The sequence below is a fragment of the Ixodes scapularis genome, unplaced genomic scaffold, assembly GCF_016920785.2.
Source record: "Ixodes scapularis isolate PalLabHiFi unplaced genomic scaffold, ASM1692078v2 PGA_scaffold3__209_contigs__length_174095766, whole genome shotgun sequence".
Taxonomy (NCBI): domain Eukaryota; kingdom Metazoa; phylum Arthropoda; class Arachnida; order Ixodida; family Ixodidae; genus Ixodes; species Ixodes scapularis.
The window spans coordinates 69420673-69446503 of record NW_024609868.1 but is presented as its reverse complement, the minus strand read 5'-3'; the positions used below and the strand labels follow the sequence as shown (position 1 = coordinate 69446503).

General features: G+C 46.7%; 1 protein-coding gene across 1 annotated transcript in view; it reads left to right on the top strand.

Annotated features, from left to right (window-relative positions):
• The first annotated feature begins 4352 nt into the window (after nt 1-4352).
• Nucleotides 4353-25831, top strand: part of LOC8051049 — a 61641-nt gene continuing 40162 nt past the window's right edge. Inside the window, exon 1 of the mRNA XM_029993567.4 lies at nt 4353-4419. The gene's annotated coding sequence lies outside the window, so the exon portion shown is untranslated. The remainder of the gene's footprint in view (nt 4420-25831) is intronic.

The following is a 25831-nucleotide window of genomic DNA, read 5'->3' as shown; positions in this document are numbered from 1 at the left end:
AAGAACAGAGGGAAACGTAAAAAAGAGCAGAGAAAGGAAACATGGGATGGGGAAGGAGGAAGAAAGGAAAGAGGAGGAAAGCCGGCGGTCAGTCTTAATAATCACCCTTCGCTACACATCCACACCCACCCACACACACACACACACACGTGCTGTTCTGGAATCGGCTGCTTTTAAAATTGTGCTGATAAGAGCGTAGGAAACAGCGCGCAAAACAAGCGAGGACGAAGAAACACACGTGACGAGCACTGCGCTTGTGACGTGTGTTTCTTCTTCGTCTTCGTCTGTTTTTCGCACTGCTTCCTACGATGAATTCCCAGTAACGCGCCCAATTATCCATTCTTCTATGATAGCTGGAAAGGTTTCCGCCATCTACGAGCGACGACGGCAACCCGACTGGTTGTGTGCTGGCCGCCGTCGCTTATAGATGGCATTAGCTGTCCAGAGGTTTGTGAAAGTTTGTGTCGACAAGATTTTGGTACCGGGCACTATCTTGGGGAACCTAGCCCTTAACAGCTCCGCTGTAAAAGGTCGAAGCGTATTTTCAAATGTAGACACGTTAATAAAGCTAAAAATGTGTTCAGAAATTGTTCCTACAGTCATTTATCGCTTTAACGAAAAAAGAGTATTTAGACACATGAATTCTAGAAAAACATGCTTGCAATTCTTTTAAAATAATTTAAACGAGCCGACCTGTTGCTAACAGGTTTAAGGTAAACATTAGGATCTATTAGCAGAGCATGAAAAATCTGAAACAGAAACTTTGGACGCGCTATTTTTCTTCTAAACTCCAATGGCTCAAGCCCGCACTCGTTTAACAGTTTCGTAACCGAGGAAGTCGATCTGTAGTCAGATTGTATAGAGCGTGCAGCCTGTTTTTGCACTCTCTCAAGTTTCCAACCTGATTACGCATCCCTTCCTAACTTTCCTCTCGTTGAGATAATAATTAGAATTAGTCCGTGTGTTTGGGACGTCAAAGGTTACGACCCGAGAGTGATGAGCAGATATGATGATTAATCACGTCCCAATTCACTGTCAATAAGCCTACCGATCTTCATCCTTTTGTTCTGGACTTCTTGCCCTACTGAACGTGGCTTCCGTCTTTTGTTGCACTTCTCATTACGTTCTCCAACAACGTGGTCATCGTAATAGCTCTTATACTGCGGTAAAATGCTGGATATTCTTTCTTTATTATCCAGCGCTTTCTTACTTTCATAGGAAACAGTATGTCACCATCCCGGAGCTTCGACATGATAAAAAGCTACGATAAAATGTCACACCACAAGTATCACCTCACCGAAGAAAACAACGCGTGAAAGAGGTTTCGTAGCGTTACTTAAACAACACATGAAGCGAGCTGACGAACCGAGGAATCTGTGCCGCCGTCTACACTCTCTTCTGCTCACTACGTCACAAACAGTAATGATGATAGCTAGAAAAGCGCCTCCTGTAGTTCGCGCAGGCCGCCAATAAAAGCAAAGATACCTCGCACTCACTCTCTCTCTCTCTCTCTCCCCCCCCCCCCCCCCCCCCCAAACCCACAGTTAAAAAAGAAAGTAGAAAAGATAAACGAAGAAACCTCGTCTCTCGCGAGCGAAAGTCTGGTACAATTCCAAAAGTTAAGGAAACAGTCCTCACTGGTCTTTGAATAACAATACGGTGCGGTAAAAACAAACTAAATAGCAACATCATCTTGAAGAAAAAAAAAAAACACCAAAACCAACGAAATAAATCTTTAGCACCTTCTTAGCTAAGCCAAAATTTTGATCTTAGCACAACACTCTACTGGCGGTTCCGTAAGCTATAGGGTCCAAACGGAGATATGTTTATTGACGAGGTTCTAGCTCGCCGAGCTGCTCCCAGAGAACACACGACTAACGAAGAAGATGGCGGAGGGAACCGGAAGAAGAATAGCAACAACAACAAAAAAAGAGACGAAAATCCCGACGAGTCTGTTTTTAGACTGGCCCCGGGATAAACATATCGAGCTGGCCCTCCCACTTCTCAAGATGCTCCCCTGCGAGCAGTTCCTGCGGTTGTCACTGGAAGAAAGGCCGACGAGAGCTCCAAGCGGGGAGAATACCCGGACACTCTGTATCCAGCATGTCTGCAACCGCGCATTCCACCAGAGCCCTGTTGGGATCTTGAGTAATGCCTTCGTCATCTTGTTTGAGTTGTTCCCTGTCACGGTTGGCGTATTTTCTAAACGACGGATTGAGTCTTCACGCAACAGCTCGGGTTTCTTTTCTTTTTTTCGTTTTTTCTTCCTTTCCGAAAGGCAGCCCAGTTTTCTACATATCGTTTCACCTTATGATGGACCACGGATGACGTACACGAGCCAAACCCAGCCAATCGAGCCCCGAGAAAATGTCACGTGACTACGCACCCGGCGTGTCTCTGCGCCGCTTCCGAAGGTTGCCTGACCCTCACGCGAAATCAAATTGGCTTTGATAAAAGAGAGTTTTAGTAGATCGTTCCGATACCTCCGATGGCCCCGATAACGATACTATGCAAGCGCAAGGGAGGCGGTGGCGGAGTATCGGGTATCGTTATCGGAGTCATGGGAACGATCTACTAAAACTCTCTAAAGCCCCTTAACAAAACTCGCGCTTATCGTTTCTTACGAGCACCACCAACCATTGTTCCGCGAACGCGCGAGGTACGTGCAACGAGCGGGTGCTGCGCCGCCATTTGCTTCCAAAAGCTGGCCCGAAGCATGCGCCTCGTGCATTGTCACATTCGGCGCTACTTGTAAGACATCAATGGGCTTTATTTAGGCTTCGATAGCGTGTTGGGACATCAGAACACCGAGCTGTAGTTGGAATGATTAGTGGGTTGACACAAAGCTAGCTGTCTTTGTCTCTCTACTCACTCTTTGAACACGTTCGAAGGCAAACTCCGAGCGCCCGGCGTTGACGTTCGGTGTTATAAGATTGAGTAGAAACAAAGGCTTTGTGCCTACCGATTAATCAGTCCAACCAGAGCTCGATGTTCTGGCGTCCCCACTCCCTCTCGTCTGCACCCCATCCCTCAATTTCTATACATATAAATAGATTCGTTGATCAATTTAACGCCGCAGTGTTTTTGGAATACCATCGTTTTATATGCATGAAAAAAAATAAAATAACAATGCGTGCATTACGAAAAAAAAAAAAAAAAGATAGTCCGCCGGAGACCTTGTTCTCTCTCTCATGGGCTTCGGATCGTAACGAAAAATTACAGAATTTATTCGAATACGCTACTAAGTGATATATAGAATTGACAAGGTAGATGACTGCATCATTCTGATATACCAGAGGGCGCAAAGGCTGGCATGACGGTCTGACGCTAAGCTGTTGTCCGCGGTAAGAGTCGGAACCTGACATTTCGCCTGTTCAGAATTTAAATCAGATATATTTTTATTGTTACTTCTCGGTTTTGTCATTTTGTAGATTCATCCCGTAGCTCATGAGGGATGAACGCCAGCTCGGAGTAAATTATAGATGCCCCGAGAAAATTATAGCCCAGTTCGTAAACAGAGCGGCAGTTATTCCAGCAGCGTGCGCGTCATTGATGCCCTACAGCATCCTGACCTGCCGGTGCAAAATACCGCCTCTTTCAAAGGCGGCTGTAGGGATCAGCGAGGTTCAATACAATGGAGTCAATCTCCTCATTCAGCGATAATCCATGGGAGTTTCTATAGGTCTCTATAGAGCGCGTTAATGAATGCTTTGACGTATTCCACCGGAGACGAATTTGGGGCTGAATAATTAACCCGGGGCTCGATAGAAGTGACAACAGCGCCTGGATGTTATCGATTTAAACGGAATCGAAACGCCCCTGGCAAGCTTAAATTACGAAGGGCACGCGTCAGAGTTTAATTGACGACAAGAAACAAACTCGTTCTGACTAACGCCGATCGTATTTTATGTTAATTAAACCGATGAAAAAAAGAAGAAAAAAAGCGAAGTGTTCAAAAACCAAAAATTGAAACCGCGAATAACCAAGCAAAAAATGCGAGCAAAACAAGCGACCGAGGCAACGACGTGTGTTCCAATTTACAGTTCGGCCTTCGTCTGTGGGGCGTATCCGCTTGCCCGGGTGATTAAGTAGAAATCCAAACAAAACAGGCGAAACAAATTAGCGATTAAACGACCGGCGACGTGAGAACGGCGGATATGAGAGAGCCCGCGCCTCGCGCGCACGTTTACACACGCATACCTCTACCCGTATACGCCGGCGCGTGACGCCACTTCCGGTGACCGCTTCCTGTTTTGAGTGCCGCCCTCTCTCGGCGCTCGATCAAACTACGAGCGGACCGGCGCGCGGCGACCGGGGAAAGCTCTCTCCGTAGAAACGCACCTTCGCAAAGTTTCTGTCCGACGCCGGGGCGCCGCCGGCCGCTCTGTCCCGGTTCCCTGGGAGACGCGCTCGGTGCGGGTAAGTTGGATTCTCTGCCTGCTGTCACCCGTTCGACAAGTCCTGTTCTATATAAATGGTATCCTATCGGGGTCGCTAACTCTTCTAAAACGTTTTAAAACAAAAGTTAAAAAAAAATATACTGAGGCGTGTTATTTCACGGGCGTGCTTGTGCCGTAGTTACGGAACGGTGTATTACATTTCGTAACTACATAACTCGATATTTGTCATATGCATGCGTATTTTGTATCTGCACACGCGTATGAAAAAAGAGTACACTTGGCGTCGTACGATACGGCAAGCTGGGTTTGCCGTTTAACCGCGGAGTGATGCGGCGAAGCACGCTTCGAGTATTGATGACGGTGTTAGTTTGACTAGACCTTCCGCTAAATTACCCAAGTGTCGAAAACGATGTTGGGAACGTAGGTACACGCGCTACACGTGCTCGCCTTCTATAGAAAAGATTCGAAGTAAATAACCAAAATAAAGCGACCGCAAAACGCGCGTGGGAAGTGCCCTTTGTTTTAGATTTTTGCTTTCGAACAGTTAGAGCTGAAGACGCCATCACGCGCAGCGCGCGTACCTACGTTCCCGGCATTCTTTTTGATGCTTGGGTAATTTGGCAAAAGGTCTATTGCAGCCAGGTAGTACAGCCACAATCGTGCCAGGAATACGTAGAGACTCGGTCACTTTAAGAACCATGTTGTTACAACATGCTGCCTGTGTTGTTGTTGTTTTCATTGAATTACCCTACCAAAAGACCTCGCAACAGGAAGTATGTTAAAGGAGTTGCAGTGATCGAAGCTGAGGACGCTGAGTAGGACATGCGGCGATTGTGAAGTAGTGAGGGTTGTGCATGCCTGGATTTGATGAACTCATAGTGTGAACAAACGCGCGGGCTTCTAACTTTGACTGCATCGGTACACAAAGTTTCACACAGTAGTGGCAGCTTCGGTAAAACTGGCCTACTGCCTACTTTTTCAGTTTCATGTTTAGAACTGTAGGGACTGTGAATGTATTGTGTAGAGCTTGGCGCTGCCATTATTTTTGTTGACGTGCACATGGCAGTGAATGTGAGTACAGATGGGTATTTGAGGCTAGGCCCAAATTTCGTCACGGCACGTGGCGGTTACCCACAACCTGGGAAATTATATCAAAACAAAACCCGTTTACCTCGAGTCGTCAGCAGTGGTCAAGAGTCAGGTATGCTAGGGCCAGTGGGTAAGCTGTGTTTGGGCAGGCTGCCATCCTTTTTTTTTTTTTTTAAATTCTGATTCCTTCTAAAAGGCGGCTGTAAGGACAACTGGTTCACGTCTTGTATATCTTCTTTCGTAGATATACAAGACGTGAACCAGTTGTGGAATCAATTCAAAAAGATAATACTTTACTGTCTTGATAAGTTCGTTCCAAAAAAAGTGAAACGTGTTGCAAAGCAAAACCCCTGGGTAACGAGAGAGATAATTCATCTCAAGCGTAGAATAGCACGTCAACGAAAGAAAAAGCCGCGTAATAAAACTACAATCCAAGAGATATCTCGTATTCTTAAAGATAAACTAAAATCTGCAAAGGAACGATACTTTACTGAGGTCATGCCTGAATTTATAAGAACATCACCTCGTAGGTTTTGGCGTCACCTCGCGCCGTCGAGAGATAGTGTGCAGTACGTGGCTCATGACAATCATGTCATCACTGATCCAGGTGAAATGGCGAATTCGTTTAATGATTTCTTTCAGTCAGTTTTCTTAGACAATTGTGACCTCGCCGAAAATGCTGGTGAATTTAGTCATGAGTCACAGTCGAATATGCCAGAATTGCAAGTTACAGAAGAGGGTATCTTTGCGCTACTATGAGATATGGACACAAAGAGAGCAGTCGGTCCAGACGAAATACCCAATACCTTCCTAAGGCGCTACGCCGAGTGGGTCTCAAAATATCTTTTTGTTATTTTTACTGCTAGTCTAGTAAATTGCGAAGTACCATTAGATTGGTTATCAGCGAGGGTCGTTCCAGTTTATAAATCTGGAGATAAACATTCAGTTGAAAATTATCGTCCCATTTCCCTCACGTGTGCATGTTGCAAACTACTAGAGCACATTGTTTCAAAGGAGTTGTTTAAGTTTTTAGAACATTCGAATATCTTTCTTTCGAACCAGCATGGATTTCGAAAATCCCTCTCCACTGTGACCCAGCTTACAGAAACATTGCATGACTTCGCCACGTCTATGAACAACAGAGGGCAGATCGATGCCTTATGCCTAGATCTATCGAAAGCTTTCGACCGAGTACCCCATCCTGAACTTATAAATAAATTACTGAAACTGGGTATAAACCATAAAGTTATCCTGTGGATCAAGGCCTACCTTACAAATAGAAAACAATTTGTAGAAATAAGTAAAACAAACTCTTGTTATGTCCGCGTTCCCTCGGGCGTTCCGCAGGGATCCGTTTTGGGACCTGTTTTATTCTTGTGCTATATAAACGATATAGTGGAAAATATAGGACCCTCTATTGCGGTGCGCCTGTTTGCAGATGACTGCTTGTTGTATTCAGTTATCTCTTGCCACGATGATCAGGTCCGGCTTAATTCGGCACTGCAGACAGTAGAAAAATGGTGTAAGGAGTCAAAAATGAAAATTAACTTAACTAAAACTATACATTGTACTATAACTAACAAAAAACAAAATATTTTACCATTCGTATACAAGCTTGGAAACGAACCTTTAGTACAGGTGAACGAGTTTAAATATCTTGGCCTTACCATATCATCAAACTTAAGCTGGAAAACTCACGTTGACAATATGTGCTCAGCTGCTAGGAAAAAACTCTGGTATCTCAAGCGCAATCTCAAGCTCGCTCCCCCTGAGACAAGACTAACTGCATATAAAGCACTAATACGGCCTACTCTAGAGTACGTTTCTATAATTTGGAATCCTTTTAGAGCCTATCAGATAAATAAACTAGAAAAAATACAAAGGATGGCAGCCAGATTTATATTGTCGAGATATCAGAGAACAGAATCAGTACAGGAAATGCTTAACTATCTCAACCTTCCAACGCTCTGTGACCGTAGAAAAATAGCACGCCTTAAATTCTTTTATATGCTACAAAATGGCCAATTTAATTTTAATACGGACCCTTACATAGTTGCTCGGCAGATCAGGCCTCTCAGAGGCAACCACTTAAACCACTACGAAATAGATACGGCAAATATTGATGCATATAAATACTCCTTTTTTCCAAGAACGATAACTGATTGGAACAGCCTACCACAAGAATTAACAACAGCAAATACACTAACCTTGTTTGAAAAAAGCATTCTGAACCTTTTTCAATTCAATGATATCTATCGAATCCTTAGTATTTCCTATTCACGTATAATCATGAGAAAATTGTGATGTTATTGTGTGATGTCTTTGCTTCGTCGCTGTTTGACGATTTATAAATTCAATGTCAAGCGCTATTTTTGTATGTTTGAATTGTTGTTGATACAGTGTCCTTGTTTCTTTTTGTATTTGGTCATATGTATTCTCGTGCCTTGTGCACCCCTGTAACAACCCTAACGGGTTAACAGTATACCTAAAATAAATAAAAATAAAAACGCCGCTCAAAATCTTTTTGTTGGTGTTGTTGGGCATGCGTTAGGGCAAATTTAAGATAGGGAATGGTTTAGACTATCCTACCATGCTCACCCTTCCGGGGAGAGGAGGAGAGCCTGCGTACACTCAGAATGGGAGAGGGGACGCGGGACGTACCTTCCACTGCATTGCCAAGAAAAGTTGTCGCCGAGTATAGACTCCGAAAACACGCGTTGAAAACTTCCAGTGCATTTAGTATGCCAATGTCTCAAAAAATATACTAAAACATAGTTCATTCCATTTCTCTTTTAAATTTGACGACAAGTCTTTACGTGCGTCGAGCTCACCAGGCAACTGGAGAAACCCCAAGGTCTGAACAGCGCTCAGCGCTTGTGAATCCCTCCGCAAACACATTTTAGTTCCAGGAGCACTCGCAGAACTAAAACTTTTTTATAAAGTGTTGAATTAATGTCAACTCCAATGAAAATGTTTTTCGATCCACTTTCACATTCTCATGGTCTTACGCCATTCGTGTTACAAAGTTTTAATGCTACCACGAATAAACTGTTACGTTCGGATGAACGGGTACTTCGGTTACTTGGTGGCATTACAAGTTCAGAGCTGTGTATTCTTGACTGCATCGAAATTTCACGGGCATTTGTGTCTAACCCAAAAACACGGTGGGAGTGAACCCGAAAACGTGTTTCAGTTGTGACACCAACAGACAACTTTTACGTCGTACAGTCCCCAAAAATTGAAGTTCGCCCGTTTAGCGAACAAACCTGCAAAGTTTATAAAACAAAATCAGGCTAAAACAAAAAACTAAAAAAAAAAAAAAAACTTGTTATTAAAACGATGGACACCGTGCGCTTTCCAGAACACCGCACGGAAACGGTGACCTGTAGCACGTGCACATTTATACAAACATACTTTACCGGCAGTGGTATAATCGCCGCCGAGTCACGTTTCTGAATGCACATTTAAAAAATAAATAAATAAACGACGAGAGCATTGCGGTTCCGGTAATAGTCTACCCATCTCCAGCGTTATACAATTTGGGCGACTGCAAGAACAAGCTGCGCGGATGGAACTAACTCTCCGACACAGTATTTACTGCGGAGAAAATGTTCTCCTTCCAAGACGATAGCTCCCGTTTTACGACCCTTAGCGGCACGCATCACCGCGAGCGGGATTGCCGTCTGAAACCCCGGCGACGCTAACGAGAAAGTTTGCCGCAGCGATGCAGTCGTGGCCTCGAATATCCGCTGACGACCAAAGTTCCCGGCATCTTTTCTCCTACTTTCGGCGACCTCGGCCATCAAAATGCTTTATCGAGCGGCGACGTTGGGTGCGTTGAACCGTCAGGCACACGCTGCCGTCTTTTTATGGCGGCTTCAAAGACAGGCATCTGAGGTATATTACGCGCTATACATCTCTATAAATATGCCCCCGTCTAGCTATACATTCATACGTATACCTTACGTACTTAATCATTTCTACACCTACACTACGTTCTCGTCAGGTATGCTATCCAGGATAGGTATGCGCCTGAGTAGATATGTGGATGCTGTAACTATAGTCACGGACGGATTACGAACCTCAGGGAGTAACTTATTATGTTCAAACTTCCTGGTTCGTAGTTGGCTGTTCGGCAATTCTCATAGGCAAATGCCGCAACCTCATTGGCTGTGTAGTGATAATGATATGTTTGGGAACGCCGCATGCCCTGTGGTTCTTAATTAAGCCGTAAGCGACCGTAAACTATAGAACGGGTTCGCGATCCTTTAAGATGACGCGGAGCGCTGACTAAATCGCTGCAGTTCACGAGGCAGATTGTAATTTCTTGCGATAACTACGCGCTTTAAATATATTTCAATCCGTTGTTTCACTTGGGAGTTTCGGAGCCTTTTGTGACAGGTTAATTACGACAGTTCGGCTGATGAGGCCCGGTACTTGATGGCGGGATACGATTATGAAAACGACAACACAAATAGATAGACAGACGTGTACACGTCAAGCACGTGAGAACGTTTGAATGACGTAAATCATGAGCGTTGAAAGCTGATGAGTTGTTGAACTTACTTTATCCCGAACTATTATTTTAGAAAGTGGGTTCTCTTTAGCGAGGGAATCAAAGCTTAACTATACTCAAACGCGGTTATATATTTGCGGGGCTATATGCAAATACGGTACCTCAAAGTATATTCCATCTCACAATAGACCACTTTCAAAAGCCAGACTCGCCTTGAGGCAGTCCAAAAAGCTCAAATATTGCCGCTCTAATGACGGCGATAGGAGATCATGCTCGGCTAAATGAAGCATCCGCAATTTCGTAAATTAAAGGTGACGTCAAAGGACTAACATATTTTCCACTCTCTGCTCTATGCTTCCGAAGACGTACGCTTTTTCTGATGCGGAGAACATGTGTAGTGCTACCATTAAGCCTGGTTCAGACTAGGGTGCCTCAATGTCCTTCTGTTAAGGGTGATGCCACCCTTTGTAGTACCCGATGCCGACAGCACGCGCTCACGGGCAAAATACAAAGAAATTGATGAAAACAAAATGTCGCCATAGCACAGTCAGTGCCACAAACGCGTGCAGGGACACGCTCTTTCACGCGCTTTTGAACAAAAAAGAAAAATTAATGTGTGGGACAAAATGGCGAGATGTCTCCACCCTAAGCAAAGCGCACATGAAGGCACCCTAGTTCAGACAGTTGCGTTTGACTGCGTTTGACTGGCTGCGAGAAACCAGGACACCCCCGCTGCTTATACTGCGTGCCAAGATGATTCCTTGAATTGGATTCCACGGTTCGTACGAAGCACAGATGTGCCGGTGACTCGCTTTCGGTTCTCGACGCAACGCAGTCAAACGCACTCAAACGCAAGTGTCTGAACCGGCCTTTAGAGCGTCGGGTTTGGCTCTGCACAGGGTGGGTACACTAATTTTCGGAAGGGGTCTATTCTTCAAAGTAGGGACACAGGCACAGGCGCGTAGGCGTAACTCAAAACAATGTTTTTTTTTTTTTTTTTTTTTAAATACTGTCAACGAGAACGCGCGCAAAAAAAAAAAAAAAAAAAAAAAAAAAAAGACATTTTCTAAAGCTACGCGCTCGCGCACGTACTCTTGTCAGCCGTGCAGATGTTTAGAGACGTTTCCAAAAAAGGACGGCCGGTCCCATCGTTAGTACGTATGGCACGTGATTTGCTCGCTTTTCGAAGCGACGAACATGCGCGTGCTGGGCTGAGGACTTGTAAACATTGAAACGGTGTATTGGCGACGTGCGCGACCGAAAGCGTCACTGTGGTCGGCCGGCCATGATTGGCCGAATGCTGACTATGACGTCAGGAAAAGATTTCTCATCGACGAAAGTAAGATGAATGTAAGAGCTTGAATTTTTATGGTGTTGGCAGTGTCGCTTTGAGAGGGTAACGATTTCAAGCCTCCACGATGCCCATTGCAAACCCCATCGAACTTGTTGTTCGCAATGTAATGACGTCACGAAAGGCAGCCATGGGAGGGTGCCACCAAAACATCTCGCCGCTAATAAGGGGTATTCACTGGACGCCATGTTTGAGGGCGCTGTTTAGAGCGCAAACTTAGAGTGCCTTGATACACATGCGCGCTTTTGCTTGAGAGGTGACATCTCAGTCATTTTTCCGCCCAATCGTTTTTTTATACATTTCGAAGCGCGCGCAATCCGGTGTCACTCAGCTCGAGCGCGTATGGCTAATGCATAGACTCCATTTTACCGCCCAAGTCACGCACCGAGTGCGCGAGAGCGTCACTCGCTGGCACATTCAGGGCAGCAATGGATGTCTTCCCCCTAAGGCAGACAGACATGTAGGCACCCTACGCATACTCAGACCGAACTCACATTTATAGAATGCTAAGACCGACAATCTTGATGCCGTGGAATGCACGTCGCAAAAGAACTGTGGAGGCTCGCCATCACCAGTCGCGCTCACAGCTATGTCCGCCAATGACTACTCCTTTCTTTGTTCAATGCACAATCGCTGGAGTATTGCCAATACTCATCGCGTGTTTTTGAACCTATTTTCACGGCATCGTCTTCAGACCGCCAGACGCCGTGAATATGTGGTTCGCTCGAGAAGGCTGGCGAGCGAACCTTCCGCCACAGCTTTCTGTTCAATCCGCTAAGAGACGTCGATTTCGCTGTCCAGTGTCGCCAAGAATTTCGTTCGTAGAAACAAGTGCACGCGTGTGAACTTCTCAAAACCCCCCACATAACTCTTGAGGTGCATATTTTAGCGGTACTTAAGATCAAACTGAAAGGATCTTTCATTAACGTCATCGTGAATTAGATTGGTCATGCCTTCAAGATGCTAATAACATAGGATTCCACTTATTAACGAACACTTTTTTAAATAAAGATTGGGTCTAATAATACTTTTTGAGAATATTTGCAACTGTTGCATTAACAATGAACTCCGTATAAAACCTCAAACATAACGCGTCTGGAACATGTTAAAATAATTTTAATCACCCTACTGCTGAATTTCGTTTTTGGTTACGTATAACGTATGAGACAGGAAGCATGCGAATGAGCACAATGAAAATAACCTCAACGCCACTGAGTAAACAAACCGTTCGTTAGGCTAACCATTCACTTGAAAAAAAAATTCGTTATTCGCGTTTATAGAATGTTTCTACAATGAAGCAATTCAACAAAGCAAGTCAATGAAGCAAGTCAATGAATCAGATCAATTAGGTAAGTCAATGAAGCAAGTCAAAGATCAAAGCGTAGGGCTAAGTTTTGAACGTACAGAAAGACCGTCGCCAACGTTGGATTGGTAGGGCGATGCAGTAAACATAATAGAGTTGGTATAGAAGTGAACTTCAAATACGTAGAACGACTGTGTTCTCCGAAGTCTCGTAATGAAACGACAGCACTTTTCTTTTTGTATCTTCACGAAGCGCTTTCTGGCAGGGACCACTTCATTCAAATTTGTAAATGGGGAGTACAAATTCGTGGAGATTGAGGCTTTGTTCAGCTGCTCAATGTCTATCTCCTGTATTAATAAATCATTGCTTGCGTTCAATCAAGTTTTTGTTTCATGTCTCCCACTGTTTGGCGCGCATCTATAAAATTCCTGTTCTGGGTTAAACTCTCGTCTTACCTCTATATCGTGCGGAAAGCACACTTTATTTTGTTTCGTTTTCTTTTAGACAGAGTTCGAAAGAAGGGCCTACACAAAAGCTAAAAACAGACAGAAACAACACATACACCTAAAAATTTCAAACATAAACAGAATAACGGAATGTTTACAAGACCATAGAGATATGTAAATAAACGTTCAACAAATGAATGAAAGCAGTCAACATGAACATCTTGCATCATTACAACAAAAAGCGCTATAGTGTTTTTATTCTATATTATATTATGGTTGAAACGTTAGTGGAATTTAAGATTGCTGCCTGGACTATGGACTCACCTTATCGTGGACCACGCTGCTTAAGAAAGGTTCAGAAATCGCCATGACTGCACGAAAGGCTCGTGCAGTAGGAACACCCACAAAAGCTATACCTGCCTCCGTTTGTAGCCCTTTCTACGGTCCACACTAAGGTGAAGCAGTCAGGCGGTGAAGATCACCCCCAACCCTATTCATATAATGATAAATTTCACACTCGCTTACAGTCTGCAGGGTTGAAACGTCGAACAGAATTAAGTCTAGATACATTATGACCCGGGATCGACGCCTCTTTTGTAAAATAAAATTAACGAAACGCGTTCATTAAGGTTACTAAATAACTGAAATAATAAAACATTGAGGGGACGAAACACATTCTCGTGTGTGTTTGCATCCTTTCTTCTTTATATTTGCATCCTTTCTATATTTGATTATTTCTGTTGTCTAGTGTACTTTACCAACACGTTCGTAAGGAATATTAAAGCTACATTTATTCTATTCATTTGCCTTTATTAGTCCCTCGTTGCTCAAAGGCATTACAAATGAGGGTGGGTCACTGACTTAGTTATATATTCAACTCTAGTCCGCTGCAACAAACATTTAGCAAGCTCCGCCTCCAGCTCGAGCTTCTACCTTTCAAAACACTTCGGTCCACGTAGTTGAAGCACGACGACAGGCAATGAACGCGTGCTGAAAGGACGCTTGTCCCGTTGATCTATGTTAGAAATGACTACATAAATAATACGTAAAACTAAAAACAAAAATAGATAGAAAAATTGATATTGACCGCTAACAATTACAGTTGTAATTTCAATTTGAGATCAACATTTAGTTATTTAGCAGAATAAATAAAACCGCGCGAAAATGGACACAGTAACAAGTAGAAGACACACCCGAACACAGCGCTGACACCGACTCGTCCAACAGCACAATTTTTCTGCAGTTATCGAGGCCGATGGGTGCGGGAAGGGGACTCCAATCGATGGAGACTCGGACCATTAATGAGTCATTGAACGAAGAGCTATTACAACGGCGGTTCTCTACTTTTAACCATTTGTTGACTTCCGCCTCGCCGTCAAGGCTGATCCTGCGCCAACATCGTATCTTGAGCGCTACTATTTGTCACCTTACACCTTTGATGCAAGCTAAATGTTCAGAGCTTGTGTGCTCTGGGCGCGACGCGCCAGCCGGGCAGACGAAGCAGACGAGGGTAGACGAAGCAGACCCACAACGTTTATTACCCTAGCATCAAGTGGCGAAAAGTCCCCCGCGTCTCGCGGCGCACGCGCTTATCTAGATCACGATGCGCTCCTGGCGCCATCTCTTGGTCTCCCCTACATCTCCCCCCGGAGCTCGTTACTGCACTCTAGTTACACAGTTCGAAAGAAAGCGATGTTTACAAGTCCAACCGTCTTGGTGGCTTGATGGCACGTCCATAGCGTGATCTTGTAACACCTTGCGGGGAAGATGCACGATCCAGAGAGGGTGAAGAGCAGCCCGCAGTGGGCAACTCCCCAGGCTGACCTTCTTCGGGTGGTTGTCCTGGAGGCACTTCGGCAGCAGGAAGCTCGACAGACTCCCTCGCAGTAACGGTCGGCGAGAAGGGCACCAGGTGCCGGCGGTTTCGCTGTAGGATTCCCTTGGGAGTCTCTACGACGTACGACCGTGGTCGTTGGGCAGGGCTCAGGACGCGTGCTTGACAGCTGGCATCCGTGACCCAGACGCTGTCACCCGGCTTGAGAGGATTAAGAGAGCGAGCGTTGTGCCGGCGATTGAAGTCTCTCGCCTGCCTGACCTTATTCCTGGAGTCTTGAGCCCGGAACCTCTCGTGGCTTGGCTGAACTGGTGCGAGTCGCTGCGGCAGAGCAGGAAGACGCGTCTGTAACCGCCGACCCATCAGCAACATGGCAGGAGAGACTCCCGCGACGCCCGGAGTGTCCCGGTAGGTGAGAAGCGCTAGGTATGGGTCTTCGGACTTGTACAAAAGATCCTTCACCGTGCGCACCATGCGCTCTACTGCGCCATTACTCTGCGGGTACCGAGGGCTACTGGTCTCATGCTCGAAACCGTATGACAGAGCAAAGTTTGCGAATTCCTGTGAAGCAAACTGCGGACCATTGTCTGTCCGTACAACGTCCGGTATCCCATGTCGGGAAAAGCAGCTCTTGATAGCCGCGATAACCGCTGAGGCTGACGTAGAGCTCAAGGAGACGACTTCCGGAAACCGAGAGTAATAGTCCACCATGAGAACATAATCACGGCCTTTCAGCTGAAACAAGTCAATGGCTAGGCGTTGCCATGGCCGATCTGGTGTAGGCGTTGACATCAAGGGCTCCGAGTGTACAACCCTTGTTTCCGCACACTTGTCACAGCTGGTGACCAAATGTTCGATGTGGCTGTTGCAGTTAGGCCACCAGACGCTTTCTCTGGCTCTCTCCTTACAGCGGCGAAGTCCTTGATGGCCGTCGTGCAGAAGGGCCAGGACGTTGCTACGCAGAGCAGCAGGAATAACGAGGCGGCAGTCCAGCAGAAGAAGGTCCTCCGAGACTGTCAACCTTCCTCTCTCTTTCCAATACGGCACCAAGTTGGGAGGCAGCTTCCTCTTGTCTGGCCATCCCTCTTGGCAGTAGCGGACGACGAGAGAACATTCTCCATCTTCAGCTTGTCGACGACGAACCTCTTCCAGTCTGTTAGCGAGGGGAGGTGGAAGACCTTTAAATATCTCGCTAGCGAAAATTTCGACGGAGAATACTGTAGAAGAAGACCGGACATCGCAAGGGGCACGTGACAGCGTGTCCGCCGTGGCAAGAAGTCTACCTGGTACGTGCCGAACGTCGAATTGGTAGCGCATCAGCTTTATGCGCATTCGCTGAATTCGCGGTGGCAGCAACTCCAGCTCCTTTTTTCCCAGCAGGGCGACGAGAGGCAGGTGATCTGATTCCACGGTAAAACTAAGCCCACGCAGATACTGGTCGAACCGAAGAACAGCTCAGGTCACAGCGAGAGCTTCCTTTTCTGTCTGACTGTAGCGTGCTTCAGTCGGAGTCAAGGACCTTGAAGCGAAGGCCACAGCACGACGAGCTCCGGATGGCTGATCTTGCAGCAGTACCGCTCCCAGGCCAAATGAGCTTGCATCTGCGGAAAGTATCGTAGGGTAGCGTGGATGGTACTTTGCCATGCAGGTTTCCGAGCTCAGCGTAGCCTTCAACCGCTTGAACGAGTCGTCTTGGCTTGCTCCCCAGGACCATGCGCTTGACTACGAGCAGGTGTACCCCACTTCTGACACCATGTTCAGAGCTTGTGTGCTCTGGGCGCGACGCGCCAGCCGGGCAGACGAAGCAGACGAGGGTAGACGAAGCAGACCCACAACGTTTATTACCCTAGCATCAAGTGGCGAAAAGTCCCCCGCGTCTCGCGGCGCACGCGCTTATCTAGATCACGATGCGCTCCTGGCGCCATCTCTTGGTCTCCCCTACACTAAAGGTCCCAGGTTAGCCGTCCTACCCTGCAGAGGCCACATTGCTCCGTGTCCAAAGCAAGTATAAATCGAGACATTTCAGGGAAGACCATAGACACTCAGGGTAAGAAACACAGGGCGTGGATTATCATGGTCACGCTTCGCGATTGGCTCGTCGACCTTCTAATGCCGCAATCTGATTGGCTCCGGAGCTACTGGGAGGGAACAATTGCGCGACTAGTGGCTAAATTGAAGACTAAGCCTATGGGGACCATAACAACATCGATTATTTGGCTGCGTTTCGCGTCATCATTCGGCCGGGGCTCGTGTTCCACCAGTGAAGCCGAACGCGGACGCAGCATTCGAGAATTGTTTACTTCATCATTCTCAACCATAGCGTTATTATAATGTATGCTAGAGGTTCAACTGGCGCTAGTGTGCTGTTGCAAATTGAAGTAGACAGCAAGCAGTCCGAAATTGACTTTCGGTAATGTATTTCTATGGAAAAAAGCGAGTGCATTTTCTCTCTACGCTCGATTATAAGAGCAAATATCACGAACAATTCGTACCTACTAGGCACATTAGAACATTTCCCAGACACGCAGATGAAATATTTGGTCAGTTACGGCGTTTTTATTTTAAAATCGTGGCATGAAAAACGGTACTAAAACTGTTTGGTACATGTATTTATGTGCACTGTCGGACACTGTTAGCGCGAACACGGCGTCGGCGCTTTCCAGCATGGGGGATATACGTGCCAAACGAACGAAGGACATGTGGAAAACCAAGAGAGACGGCAAGAACTACACAGTAACACTGGATGAGTAACTCCTTGTGCTTGCAGACGATCAAAATAAATTGAAAGTCACGTAATATAGTCCGATTTGCAATAAATAAGTACTGCTTTATTCTTTCTGCGCATGAATATGTGCGAAGATGCTTGTTCTGTGTTGAAATCATCACCCGCACGCTCCAAATCTTGCAAATAGGGTGAAGCCAGAGAACAGGTGCGCGACAAAAACTGCCCGATATAGGAAATAATAAGAAAACACACCTTTCGTAGCCCACGTACTTTATTCTTTACGTTTCGAACATTTTTTTAGCCGCTCGTAAAGATGCACGACGGGGTCATTTTCTTATAGTGAGAGGACAGGCATATTAGCCATATATAAGCACCAACGGAATGCTGGCGGACTTTTAACACACTCTACATTCCTTTCGATCGTTATTTTGCTTAGAATCGTCGGTCGTTTCTACATACCTGCCATGGAACAGAGGTTTGGGCCTGAAATATAGCGAAGTTTAACATCGTTCAGTGGTAAAAGAAAAATGCTGTAACTAAAGCAATAACGCTTTCACAATAGTAATAAAGGTGCATACTATCGGGTACAACCGAAATAACAAGCGTTATTCATGTTATTTTCCGGCGACGAGACAAAATTTACGCGCGTTTTCCCATAAAAATACACAGGAACACTAGAAAAGTAGACTGCATGCTGTCTGCTTCAATTTGCAAACGGAAGTCCCGTAGACACTAGCGCCGGTTGAGCCTCTAGCGTTTATTATAATAACTCTATGTTCTCAACTAAGCACGGGCAAAAAAAAAAAAAAAAAAAAAGCTAGGGTGGCTTGAGTTGTGCCTAATTTTAACCCGCCCTCAATCGAGAAGCATAAAGTAAAGGATGCCTTGTGTTGGCAAACACCACTGATCTCCATGACTATTCGCTGGATTGCTGCTCGTCCTCGCTTGGTGGCTTCAGCAGAATTGCAACCCCCGGAAGTTCCGAATCGGCCATTCTGGGCCTGTGTAAACCTGCCGGGTGAAGCGTTGCAGAGGCTGGGCGGCTTCGTTCTGAAAAACACGTTTTCTGCTCGTTCGCCGTCATTCGCCGAAGGAATTTCTCGAAAACCCTTTGTCAACGGTCGCAGCTGCCTTTAGGAACCGGTGAAATTGTTCACGAAAGCGCAGCACCGCAGAAAAAATTCGGAACTCGTCGAATGCGAGTCTCGCGGTCAGGCGGCGTGATAAAAGGACATGCCTCGTATCGACGAAGTGTTACGTCTCTATGCCTTCGCACGCTTGGATACCGATCAGGAATCGACGGCGTGTTAACCCATTGGAAAAATTCTCAAGTGCAACGTGCGTGAATGTGTATGGTACTCTGGAAGAGCGTTGTACTTCGACGACCGTACGCTCTCAGAAGAAAGGGGTGTAGTACTTACACGCCTTGAGTCATGTATAACACCCTATAAACTACAATTCGACGTTCAGTCCGCTGACGTCGAACCGACGATGCCAACTTTCACGAGCGGCTTGATAATCGAGTGATCCAACTTATTAAAAACCTTAATTTGCGCATTAAATGAACAACAACAACGAAATTTCGATGTTTATTTTTTTGTCTATACGTGTCCAAAAGAGCAGAATCACATCGGACACCCCAATTTCTCCTTGAAGAAGACACGAAAAGGAATTTTAAAACGAATAGGCCAATCTCACCAGCCACTTTGACTACGCCACCGCTGCCAAAATGCATCGAGGGAACTTTAGTCTTTCTGCACGTGCGACAACCTCGCTGGAGCTCTGCGCGTGTGGAGCACGACACAGCACGAGCCCTCTCATGCACTGCCTTTTGCCTCCTGTGAACTGAAGTTGTGGCGGCGCCACGCATGCACCAAACGCTTGGTGAGGTCGGTCTATTAAGCGATTAGAAATTGGCGCCTGGTGGATGTCGCTGAAGCCTCGTTTGCGATGTGCGTCTAGGAACATTAACAGGTAGTCACGATGCCTGTATCGCCTCGAACTATAGACGCTTTCAGCGCGCGCCGAATTGAGCCGCCATAGGCGACCTTCTTTTGCATTACCGAGATGCCGAGCCACTGAAGCGGGCATTGACGAGTCTCCACAAGGGCCTATGCTGGGGAGAAGGGCACACTAACACTTAAAATGGCAATAACCTGTCCTACCTTGGCAATGATAAAGTGGAGTGAACGGAATAAGAGGGAGCAAAAACTGAACGTCGGTTATGATGGCGCCCATGCACAGCTGCCTGAAAGCGTCTATAACTTCACTGGTGCCCCATGCGTGAAAGCATGTGCAGCGTGCGCGTGAACGTGGTTTCGGCCAGCTTGTAATTGCACGCACTCTCTTGTACGAGCAGAGACGTGACAGCGGCCAGATGCCCTGCTTGCAATCGTCCTGTCGACGTCAGCCTCGCCGCAGTCGTTGGCCGCAGCTTTGCTCGTCCCGAGACAGGCTACGTCACGATTGCGCCGGATGTCACGTGCTCTCCGTTGGCTGCTCTCCGAGCTCTTGCCAGGGTGGGCAGTTTATAACAAAAAAAAAAAAACACAGCCATCAGGCTTCAGATACAAATGTGCGATTGTCATTTACGGATATTGTGTATCATATTCAGCCAATTTCTGAACACGACGGGTATATTTCAAATTTCGTTGAAGTATTTCTTTAAAGGCTACAAGAAAACACTCAATGTTCTGTTGGCGGTGCTGCAAAGCCTCAGTGTTTTGTTTTGTTATTTTTTTGTACTATTTGATACGTACGTCAGCTATTTATTAAGTTCAATCACACAGCTATCAAGCCGCTCGTAAAAGTTGGTGTCAGTCAACGTCAGTAAACTAAACGTCGAAATGTAGTTTTGGGTGTCATATATGGGACAAGGGGCGTGAATACTACACCCGGCCCTCGCGGGCGAGTTGTTGCCATGTGAAGTGAGTAATTCGGATCCAGTCGAGTAGATTTTGAACATAGCCATGGTTGATAATGCATAATAGCAACCACCAAATTTTTGTATTTTTTTCGCAGATAGCAACTATTGCTTAGTGATAGTAACGCGTCAGACCAGCTTGACGATCCAGAACTCCGCGACCGATATGTATTCAGCAAATACATGTGCGCGCGACGCAGCTTAAAATCTTTCCCGAAAGGTTAACGCATCCATACGGTTTCGATGCTTTGATCGGTATATCTAAGCGTGCGAAGGCGCATTAACGCAGCACTTCGTCGTGCCAAGCAATGTCCTTTTGATCACGCCGCCTGACTGCAAGACGCGTTCAACGAGTTATACCTTTTTACTTCAGTGCTGCGCTTTGGTAACAAGAAAAAAAAATATATATATATGGGTTTTGAAAGGCAGCTACGACCATTTACATGGGGTTTCCAAAGACTTCGACGAATGACGGCGAACGAGTAAAAAATGTGTTTTTCAGCATGCAGCTGCCCAAGCCTCTGCAACGCTTCAACCGGCAGACCACTTGCCCAAGATGGCCGATTCGGAACTTCTGGTGGCCGCATTTGCGGAGCGGGAAAGCGCGATCCAGAAAATTGTCCTAGAGTTCAGTGCTAGACACAAAACTTTGGCGAAAACAAGCTGGACATAGCGCCTCTTACAGTTCGATCTCCTCGCAAACAACAAGATTATCGAACCTCGGCGACTTGCGTCTCTTAAGCTGTCAGCGACTATAGTAATCCTATAATAATAGACAGGAAATACTCCTACGAAAGCCCTAAAATCTCAATCCCCTAAAACCAAAGCCCCACGCTGCTGCCCCGTGCGATTCAGTTACCTCCGAAGAGGAAACCGAGCAGGTTCCGAAAAGTTGGGTTGTTATTTTAGGGCTTTTGGGCAGACTATTTCCTTTTTTTTTACTATAGTTCCATCCATCCAGGTAGATTTGTGTCTAAGTTGATTACGTTCCAAACTGTAGTAATTCGTAGGTCCCCAAAAGAGATTAATCGGAGGTGAAATTGACAGCAGCATGTCCTCATGTCAAAGACCCTTATGCCGCCCCTTTTTTTTGTTCTTTTTTAGTTAAAATTTAGGCGCCTTTTTTTTTTAAACACTATTTTCACACAGCAGGGGCCGCAATTCACGAAGCAACGACGGAGCCCCACTTTCCTGGTAGCCGACCGACTTGAACAGTCGACTCCAGTCAACGCCCGCTCCCCGCCTCGTACGTTCACGCACAACCACTTCGCCCCCCCCCCCCCCCCCCCCCGCACACACACACACATACATGCACACACATACCAAACCCCGCCAAGATGCCGTCCAAGAAACACACGACCGTATTCCGTTTCACCGGATAGACCGGAACAGATGCAACGAGCCAGCCCAGCCAATCTAGCGCTCCGAACGTACCACGTGACCAGTCGTCCTTCGCGTCGCTAGGCACCTCCCGAAGGTCACGTGACAATCCCACTGCACGGGATTGGCTTCGATGGCTCGTAGCGTCTCCTCCGTTTCGTGGCAAGGTGAAACGGAGCGTGGAAACCCCATCGCGCATGTCCCCCATCGTCGCGACGGGCGACTGTTGTGCCAACGCGTAGGCGAGCCGGCCCGTCCCGTCTCCCTGGATACGAAAACCGACAACAATGGCAGCGGCGGCGGCACACACGCCATGATTATTTCAGGAGGACCACTCTCTCTCTCTCCTCCGTCCGTCCCCGCGACGGCACTTTGCTCGAACTCATTTCGTCGGCCGCAGTCCGCATGCGTTGTGGACTCGAGTAACGCCGATTACGGAAGACCACCGGGACGATCCGCTGGCCATGCCGCGCCATGGTGGAGTTGGCGGCGCCTATCCCAAGTTCACGCCGCACCAACGAGATAGTATTGGCTAATGTGAGATTTGTATTTGCTCGTTGTTTTCGCGGGTGGCGACGCCCGCCGTCTTCGCCTTTATTATGCGGAGCCCAATTAGCCCAATTGAATTTCCGCGTATCCTCCCAGACGAGTCCTCGGAAGTGGACTCCGGGGAGCGCGTGAAGACACTCGCAGGAAGGACGAAGAGCGTATCGGCAGACGAGAGGATCCAAACACCCGTCCCCGCGGAAAGTGTTTACTTTTTAAGCCGGAAACGCTATAACAAGAAAAAAAAAAAAAAAAAGGAAGACCTTGCTTATGCGACTTTCAGCATTGAGAGCTTCACCACTCTCACATTGCGTCGGTTACATCCGCGTTGAAGCAATCTTTTTTGTGAGCTGCATACATATGCAGACCACTTGTCGCAGATGTGCTCTATGAAACACGGCAAAGATATTAGGCGCACACTCGTTTAAAAACAAACAGTCAATACACAAATAAAGAAGAACAAAACAATATTGGCTGCGTTTTGATTTGCCAGTTACTCAATCCTTCGAGCTTTGTGGCTTCACTATACCTTCGCTTTAGCTGGAAACACTCGTCAATATGCATTTAATCTGTTCCAGGTTAAAACAAGAAGGGGGTGAGCTCCTCCTACAAAGCCATCCGCCCTTTCCACTTCAGCGGAGCGAACGCTGGCGAGATGGAAAGCATCAATCGCGGCATGCGGTTCTTTGTGAGAAGAGCTTGCCCCGCTTCTCTGCGGTTGCGCTGCTGTCGGCACCGCGCATGCGCAGATGCGTCCTCCCTCGCGAATCGGGTTTCCGGGCAAGCGCAGTGCCCACATTATGCGGGCTTGTTTGCAAACAGCGGGCTGGTCTATTCTATAGGCGCAATCCGTCTCACGTAGACCGCAGTCGACGGTTCGATCCGATGGAGCCAATCGAGCAGCACAGTCACGGCACGCGCACTCCTTGTCTTTGTCGGTTTGATAGATGACCGGGCCGAACCAATCGTGCAAAGGAGAAAACGTGTACGATCACGGCGCTTTCACCGTGTGTGTGGTTCCGTCGATGAGAGCAAGTGCACCGAGACAATGAGCGCCGAGACGATGCCCCTTTGGCGCTGATTGATTGACTCCTTCGAATCGTAGAGCGTGGTCTGCCGGTAGGAATGAAAGTGGAATGGAGTCACCTTGTCACGCGGCTCACGCGGGAAATGTCGTGTCAAGAACTGACCATCATCAATGTCACTTTTCAGCTTTCTTGCGGTTGGCGCACTCCAAAGGATACGCCATTAAAGAAAAGGTCAAACGTACTACAGAAAAAGAAGTAGAAAAAAAAAAAAGACTTAGGGCTGGATTTTAAAGTATTTTCATCCTGTGAATCCTAATAACACACTGGTTCTCCCTGCGACCTTTGACCCAGTCGTTACATCACACACCTATCATTCGTCCGCGAAGCGCGCGTCGCTTGTGTGTGCATCGTGTGCTATTGCAACCAGTCGTGGCGTGTTTTTTTTTTTACCTTCTTTAAAACAGCAGGAATACGCGTCCATAGATTTGATAGGCGCTAAAGATGCGCGAGAGCCAACGTTACTAAAACACTCAGTTGGGAAACTCGCCGTCGAAACCTGGGCCGCTGGCGTCCACCGAGACCGAGCTAAATGCGACAACAGCGCCACTCTTTATCATTTGTCTGTACTGTGGTCACCTTGAGCTTTTTGAAAGCCTGTTTTTGCGTAAAAACAAACGAAAAATACTGTTTTTCTATGAAATTTATTGGAGTTTAGTACCAAAAGAGGGGAGCGTTATGTTTTTAAAATCTTTAGTTTGCAGGGTTTTGCGGCACAGTTAATATTGTTTTTATACAACCATTCCTCAGCGGGCCTTTCAGGTAGCACGTCCCGCCCTAGGTGCATTTTAACTTCGACAGTTCAACGCGGCGCGTCCGCCGGGGAGATGGGGGTGGCACCCCTGTTACCTCTACCGCTGTATCTGTTCTTAAAGCCAAAATAGAAGTCACGTGCAGTTCCTCGAGTGGACGCTGCGGGAGAAATGGTGACGTTGTGTTCGTCATTAGCTCGGTGCTCGGAGACAGTTTGGGGCTACTTTTTCAAAGCTGTCTCTATGGGAGTTTCCCAACTGAGTGTTTTAGTAACGTTGGCGAGAGCGGAGATCCCGAAAATTCTGGATACGACTTCGCGCTCCGGGCAAGAGGGTCTTCAACGGTATTTTGAAAATGATTGTTTGCAACCTCTCCGCGCTATGCTGAAAAAAAAAAAAAGAAAAGAAGATAGTTTAGATATTTGCGATTTTAGAGGCCAAATGAAGACGAGTTAGATGTTTTCCTCAATTACAGAACTGCTTCAGTTTTCCTTGAAACCACGCACAATTAATTTTTTCGTTAAAGAACACAACGCGAGCGACGCCATTCATTGAGATTCCGAATGTGCCCCAGGCTTATCGAAAGGAACGCTTGTTTTCCTTACTAAGCCTCCAAGAGCGCACAATCGATCTGTGCGATTGAACAAACGCCGTGTAATTGAAAATTTCAAGGGGCAAGCTCGCGAGAAATAAATTGCCAGCGGTTGGAGATCGTGAGTTGGCCGGGCACTTCTCACAATTGGTTTTCTTACACGTTTCCCTTTCTTGTTTTCCACTTACACGGTTTATTCATCTGCCCGTTGGTTGTATGAATCACGCATGCCCAATTGCAACTTTATTTAACTTTCTTTTGTGATCCTTTGTTTTTTAGTGAATGATTCGAATCAATTTTATACACAAATGTGGTGTCGTCAGTATTGGCGAGGCCCTGATTTTCTCGGAGCCTACTTGCTAGAGGATCATTCACATTTTTGCGGCCCTGTAAAAAGATTCGTTTGCTGTCGTTTCAACGTGAATGTTCCTTTATTCACCCAACGCACATACTTCGAACGGAACGTGTGTGTGTGTGTGGGGGGGGGGGGGAGGGGGGGGTGGGGGTCGAAGGGGGGGGGGGGAGGGTGAGGCTTAGTTTTTGCATATTCACCTTTCCAATGTTTACCAATCCACAGCTCAGTGTGCTACAGCCCAGCACGGACATGGGCGTCGCTTCGCAAAGCGAGCAAACCACGCGTCATACACGCGAACGTTGAAAATGAGATCGGTCAATAGCTCTTTATCGGAAGGGTGAGAACGGCAGAGAGGTCCTTTAGTTGTACCGCCCCTAGCGTTTCCAATGGCGCATCGGTGTCTCTTGAGCCTCGAGCAGTCAAAGCACCGCTGAGGGCAGCGAGCGCACGGCTGGAGACGGCGCATTCGAATGAAAAGTCGTGTTGTTTTTGAGAAGAAAAAAGGAAACCGTTTTCCGGAACAAACTGTCAGCC